Consider the following 8,051-nt stretch of genomic DNA (forward strand, 5'->3'; position numbering starts at 1 on the left):
TCTTTCAGATGTTTTATGTCTACATATACCTTATCCAAAATGTTCTCCGACACCACTTTTTTTTAATATGGTAAAGTATGACATGAAGATGCAGGGATTTGCTTGCTATTTCTAGCATTTCGAGACTAGGTGTACCTTATCTAAAATGTTCTTTCCTCCTAAACTCTAATTTTTGTTTAATCATATGGTAAAGTGTGATATGAAGGCACAAGGATTTGCTTGCTATTTCCAGCAGTTCAGGACAAAGTGTACCTTATTCAAACTTTCTTCCTTGCTTCTATTTTTCTTTCTAATCGTAAGGTGTGATATGAAGTTGCAGGGATTTGCTTGCTATTTTTAGCAGTTCAGGATGAAAGTCAAAAATTATTTATTAACAATGGAGGCAGTATTAATACAGAGAGGTGATATTTATCCCCATTTAAATGTGGATGTTCTGTTGGAACAAACTCTCATGTTGGCTTTTGGTGTAAAATGCACTCTTGCTTATCACTAGATTCCCACCACCTCCAGTGACAAAACCAACAGGTCACGTGATTTCAACCTTCCTTGGTCTTGTCAATGATGGATGCTCAACGACTAGAGATAGCAGCAATTCATCTCCGCTAGTGATATTTGGAATAACAGTGCCAGAACAGACACTGGTATCACCACTCCAATTTTTGGTTTTAATATGGTAAAGTGTGATATGAGGGCACAGGGACTTGTTTGCTATTTCTAGCAGCTCAGGACAAGGTGTCCTTTATCCAAAGTGTCCTTTCCTTCTCATTCCAAAGCATGGCAAGCTGGCAGAATCATTCGCATGCCAACGTCAGCTTTGCCTCTCATCCTTTCAAGGCTAATAAAACAAGTACCAGTTGATATAATCGACTAACACCCTCCCCTGAAATTGCTGACCTTGTGCCAAAATTTAAAACCAACACAGTGTTACTGATCTATTTGCTATTTTTAGCAGCTCAGTAACACCCTCCACTCCTTATATGCTCTTTTGTTCATGTGAGCGACGGAGAGGGATGTTTTTGTGTGTGTGTGCGCATGCATGCATCTAAATCAGCTATTGTTAAGGTTTCATTATACTAAAAACGTTTTTCTTTTATATGAAAACAGGTTTTTGCAGTTTATGGTTATTACTACTACCATGAAAAACCATATGAACCCCATTTATTGAGTGTTGTGAAAGTTCTTTACTGCCATAGATATCTGCTCTGGTTGTTTAAATCCTAAACTTGCTTGAAAGCACATTTAAGATGATATTGCTTGGAGTGGGTGTCAAAAACTGAAACTAAGCACTGCTCTGTGCAAGAAACAAAGTTTGACCTCATTTTAGAAAGAAGTTCCTGTTTGCATATTTGCCCCGTGTGCATTTAATGTTTTTCTTCCTTCAGTTTTTGAGCTTAACCCTATGTCTGTTCAAAGCCTTTTCATATGGTCTGCATAACAGCTTCCCATTTATTCTGGTGGTTGAGAAAAATTGGTCATCATCATCATCCTCATCATCATCGTTTGACGTTTGCCTTCCATGCTAGCATGGGTTGGACGATTTGACTGAGGACTGGTGAAACCAGATGGCTACACCAGGCTCCAATCTGATTTGGCAGAGTTTCTACAGCTGGATGCCCTTCCTAACGCCAACCACTCCAAGAGTGTAGTGGGTGCTTTTACGTGTCACCCGCACGAAGGCCAGTCAGGCGGTACTGGCAACGGCCACGCTCAAACTGGTGTATTTTATGTGCCAGGGGCACTTGCAACGATCTCGCTCGAAAATCCTTACACATGTCACGGGCACAAGTGCCAGGAAGGTGATGCTGGGCACAGGTGCCAGGAAGGTGATGCTGGGCACAGGTGCCAGGAAGGTGATGCTGGGCACAGGTGCCAGGAAGGTGATGCTGGGCACAGGTGCCATCCCGATTTCGCTTTTGGTTATGTGTATCATATATGGTGCATGGGCTCCAGGGAAATATGCCCTGTGTATCACATGTGGTAATACAGGACAGGCAAAGGATTGATGTCAGTTACCTCAAGCAGAACTGAAGGATTATTATTGAGGCAGCAAAATGCAATGAACGGAGAGAACCATTAACACGCTTGGTGAAAGGCTCAGCAGCATTTCATCTGTCTACACGTTCTGAGCTCAAATTCCACCAAAGTTGACTTTGTCTTTCATCCTTTCAGGATAAAATAAGTAGCAATCAAGTACTGAAGTTGATGCAATCAACTTTGCTTCCCTTCAAAAGCTACTGACCCTCTACCAAAATTTGAACCCATAATTTAGGCAGCAATCTGGGAAAATCATTGTAGCATTGGATAAAATGCTTTGCAATATTTTTCACCATTTTATAATCTGAGTGCAAATCTGGGGTGAAGTCAACTTGGCCTTTCAACTCTTTGGGAGCAGTAAAATACAGTAGCAGTCAAGTACTGTGGTGTAAAAGCTACCAACTGTTCCTTTCACCCTAAATTAGAAACCATCATTTGATACTATTTGTTAGCCCAGATATTTATGTCTCATCAATATATGTGAAAATATTTGTGTGTAATCAACTTAACTGTATTCAATCAAACTTGGCAGGTGAAAGGACAACAGGTTAAGAAAAAAAAGAAAAAAAATGTCCTGCAATAGTTATTTTCATAATTTTTATATGGATTAACTACATTTTGTTAAAATCTTTAGTTAAAAAGCTAAGCAAAACTATTGATTTGGCTAAGTCTGTTCAAGGTGTGAGTATTAAGTACAAAAGAAAAGGGAGGGCAACCCTGAACTGCTTGGGTTAAGTGTGGAGAAACTGTCACATTTAATTGGAAACCAAGTGTTTCATGCTCAGCCTTTATATAATCAAATTTCATAGTTTTATTTATATATCATGTAAAATCTTGTTTTTATATAGCACATCCACCTATTTTAAGTCAAATTTAGTTGTGTATATATATATATATATATATATATATATATATATATATGAGAGAGAGAGAGAGGAAAGATAGTGATGCAGATAAACATGATTAAGCTTGATCTTATCATAATTTTGCTTGTTCATTTGTTACTTAGCCCATTCATAACACTTCTGTGTGACTAGTTGAAGGGAGAGGTGGTGGTGATTGAAACGTGTAATTTTTTTTTCCCCCTCTGTTACTTAGCCCGTCTGAAACACTTTCACATGATTAGTTGAAGGGAAAAGCAAAGAGCAAAAGAAAAAGAAAGGGCTGTGTATTAAGTCTATAAAACTGCACATAAAATATATAAAGTGTATTAAGTAATCATCATATTCTAATTTCCTTCACTTTTCAAAGATTAGCAGGTGAGCGACTGCCTTTTGATATGGACACAGCACAGGCTACACTTTCAGGTTTTTTGGATAAAGTTTTCAGAAATAACCCAATAAGGTTACCGTTAATTCTGTGAGATATTCACAGGTCCCACTAGTATATATAAACATAGGTACATATAGATACATACAACTAAATATATTCAGAAGATAAGTACACACACAACAGAAGTAAATAGACCCTTATAATCATTGAAATTTATTTAAATCTGAAATTATACAATCAAATTATTGTTATAATGTGAAGATTTAATATTTAGTAGACATGCCCTTTGCATTTCTCAATGCAAGGACCCTATTAGGCATGTTACTGATCAGATGACTAGTATTCTCTTGCAGAATTTCTTACCAAGCTTCATGCTGTAATCTCAAAAGATCTAACTTTGAAGATGATTTCTTGTTCCTTTTATGAAGTGTTCAGTCCATTATGTCCCAGAGGTGTTCAATAGAGTTCATATCTGGTGACTGGCTTGGTTATGGAAGCTTTTTAATGCCATTCTCGTCCAACAAATCATGTGTTATTTTAGCCATGTGACAAGGAGCCCCATCTTCCATAAATAGTCTTCTTTAATCATTTCACCACTGGAGAAGATTGGAAGGAGTCCTTTCTGCAATATGGACACATATTTATCTGAGTTTATGACTCCCTCACATTCCACCAGCTCTGAGCAACAATTCTTCCTCAGACCATCACAGAATAGCTGTTTCATTGTTGGCTGCAATCTTTTCACATCAAATTCTTTGATCACAGAGTCTCCAGACCCACACTTGACCATTGGGCTCACCAGAGAATATGACAGCGTCCCAAAATGCTAGTGGCCTCTCCAGCATCTCACTGTTCCAATCTTTTCTCCGCTTGATGTTGGCTGGTCAAAGAAGTAGCTTCCTTCCTACTGCTTTGCCATGTTAACCAAGTTTGTGGAGATACCTGACAGCTGTTCTGGGACTGACATCAACTTGTTCTGTGTCAGAAGTCTTGCAACGAGGATTATCCTCCACACTTCTCTAAGCAAAGAGAAGGGTCCTGTCAGAGAGCCCTGATTGAGGTGGTGTGGACTCCTTTCCCCCTCAGGTGAATTGCACAATCACTCTATTAATGGTAGAAAGCATTTTATGCTATGTCCACTTTCAGAATGACCCACAATACAGCCTCTTTGAAATTCAGACAGTTTCAAGGCTTCTTTTGTAAATGGCATGATTAAACAGTCATATATAGAACCTGAAGCATGAAAATGTCAATTGATAAAAAAAATAAACCATTACAAGTTAGAATAAACATAAAACAATGTTTTATGGGTTGTCTATTTACTTCTGTTGTGTGTGTGTGTTATATAGCACATAAAAAATACAGAATACTAAGAAGATAATGCAAAAACCAAGCATTCTATGTATTTTTATGCTCTTTGTAAATTTACACATATATCTCACAATCTACATGCTTATATGTGTACCTGTATATATGATTATATTGGGTCATCCTTATAAATAATGCGTGTTTTTTTTAAATATTTTATTCTTCAATATTAAGATAAAGTTCTTTTTTTTTATCTAAAATATACTCTCCTTCATTTTCTACAATGCTCTTCCATCTATCTGGTAGACTTGCAAGGCCCCTCTTCCAAAATTCATTTGTCTGTGATAAAAAATACTCCTCCAGTATTGTTCTGACCTCGTCTACAGAATTCATATTTTTTCCATCCAAATGATTTTTAAGACTGCGAAATAAATGATAGTCAGATGGGGCAATGTCTGGCAAATATTGTAGGTGGGGCATCGTTTCCAATTCAAATTGCTCCAGCCTTTCGAATGTCATCTTCGCTGTATGTGACCAAGCATTATCCTAATGGAAGCACACCTTTCGTCTTGAAGCCAAAGATGGTGGTCTTTCTTCTAGTGCTGACATAAGCTGCTCACAGTAGATCTCCTTTATTGTTTGGTTTGGGTTTAAAAGTTTTAAGTGGACTAAACCTTTCATATCCCACCAAATGGATAGCAACACCTTACGTAGGGTTCCAGTGTTTCTCCTTTCCTTACGCACTGTCTTCAGCACTTGACATTTTTATAGAGAACCCATTTCTCATCAATATTCAGTCTAGAAAAGGTTCATTCGTGAGACGTGACATCAAAGAAGAGCACATATTCACTCTCTGTGCATGATTAGACTCAGAAAGTTTGTGCGGAACCTGTTGCCACAATTTTCTGGCTTTTCCAATGGCTACCAGGTGTCATTGAATGGTTGAATGACCAAATCCAAGCTTCTCTGCTGGTTCCTCAACACTTATGATGGAATTTTGTTCCACCAGGCTTTGCAGCATGTCCTCGTTGAGCTCTACAGATCTTCCAGGACAAGGCTTGTCTTCTAGGCTGTAGTTTCCAGCTCGGAATTTCTGGAACCACTGTTGACACTGGCTTATGCTTATTGCCCAGTCCCCATATACTGCATTAATACTCCTCGCACCTTCCATTGCATTGTTTCCTTTATTGAACTTATAAAGCGAAATATGCCAAATATGCTCCTTTCTCACTTCCATTATAACTTTGAAAAAATAACTGCTAAAATCGAACTGCACTCTTCAAAACTTGTACCAAGAATAAGGACAAGGTAAACTTACTACCAGCTTTTATAGCAAGTTGATGCAGGTAGTTTATCCTGTCCCCCTCCGACTTTTAGGTTATGCAATTGAAAAAACTGCATTATTTATGGGATGACCCAATATGTTTATTATATATATATATATATATATATATATATATATATATATGTGTGTGTGTGTGTGTGTTAAATTCAAATTATGATAAACGTAAACAAATGAAGTTTGCTTTTAGAAGCGTTGAGATGTCTTAGAAAGTTAAAGAAGTGATTTTAAATTCTCAAACGCAGGATAATGTTAATAATTTAGCCTGAACAGGCTATATTATTAATCATTATATATATATATATATATACTTGTGTGTGTATCCGTGAAGGCACGTGGCTAGGGCATTCGGCTCACAATTATGAGTTCAATCCCTGGCGATGCGTTGTGTCCTTGAGCAAGACACTTTATTTCACGTTGCTCCAGTCCACTCAGTTGGCAAAAATGAGTAGTTCCTGTAATTCAAAGGGCCAGCCTTGTCACACTCTGTGTCATGTTGAATCTCCCTGAGAACTACGTCAAGGGTACACATGTGTGGAGTGCTCAGCCACTTGTATGTTAATTTCACGTTGATTGTATCAGCTGGGACCCTCGTCGTAACTGACTGAGTGCTCCTATCTGTATATATAATTATGTTTCATATATCAAGCTTAATCATGTTTATCTACCTCACTCTCTCCATATCAGCTCACCTGGATTTTTCTTATAGCCACTCTTCACCCCATGGGCCTAGTCCTTGATAAAAATTTCAGAATTTAAGTTCAAATCATTTGAGCATTTCCAGCTCTCACCTATTGACTGTATGTATATATTGTGGGGGGAGGGGAGTGCATACTGGCTTGGGAAAATCTGCATAGAAATGAGCAAAGTATCAATTAAATAATTATTCAAAATTATTAGTAATTATATATGAGGGTTAAAAGGCATAGTCAAGTTTTCCGTATTTATACAAGTATAATATATGTTTTTTTGGGGTTTTTTCTCCCAAATTGTGAAATCTAAATATTAGCAGTCTGCATTATACACAAGGACTAAATGTCTCTCTCACCTGTCATGTTCAGGATGGCTGACCCAGGAGTTAGTTGTTGCTATTGCCCAGCTTAACTAATGTGGAACAAGGAATTAAGATCACCATATTAATGTCACATTATTTTGTGGTAAGTGTTTAGTGTGGAATTACTCTCATCAAGTGAAGGGGCATAGTTCAGTGGTTAGAACATCAGGCTTACAATCGTAAGGTTGTGGGTTCAATTTCTGGACTGGGCTGTCTATTGTGTCCTTGAGCAAGACACTTTATTTCCCTTTGCTCCAGTTCATTCAACTGTAGAAATGAGTTGCAGCATCACTGGTGCCAAGGTGTATCAGCCTTTATCTGTCCCTTGGACAACATTGCTGGCATGGAGAGGGGAAAATAGTATGCATGGATGGTTGCTGATCTAATACAACCTTACTCAGAGTGGAACTTTCTAGGTGAAATCCTTTGATAATTCATGGGATTTTACTCTCGTCAACAATCATGGAAGAAGTTCTACTCTGCATTGTTTTTTTTTTTTACCCTTCATACTTGTTCATGTTGATGACTTTACAAATGACACTGGTAAAGTTCAAAAGTCACTTTAGATTTGGCTTGCTGTTTTGAGGATCCATGGTCCCTTTCCCAATGTATTTTAGGTAACAATTATAATAACTGGCACTCCATCAATTACAGCAATGGAGGTTCCAGTTAATCCAATCAATGGAACAGTCTGCTTGTGAAATTAATGTGCAAGTGGCTGAGCACCCCACAGATGTGTTCTCTGAACGTAGTTCACAAGGAGATTCAGTGTGATAAGGTTGGCCCTTTGAAAATACATGTACTACTCATTTTTGTCAGCTGAGTGGACTGGAGCAATGTGAAATAAAGCGTCTTGCTCTAGGACACAATGTGCCGCCTGGGGTTGAACTCCCGACCTTACGATCATGTGCTGAATAGCCCTAACCACAGACGTGCTTTCAGACAGCAATTAATAAAAGTGCTCCAAAAACAAATTTTGTTTATAGATGCTGGCATGAATACAGAAGTCTGCTACCCAACTATGTGGTCTTCAGTTCAGTC

This window comes from Octopus bimaculoides, chromosome 24 (genome assembly GCF_046866305.1).
Source record: "Octopus bimaculoides isolate indiv1 chromosome 24, ASM4686630v1, whole genome shotgun sequence".
Lineage (NCBI taxonomy): Eukaryota > Metazoa > Mollusca > Cephalopoda > Octopoda > Octopodidae > Octopus > Octopus bimaculoides.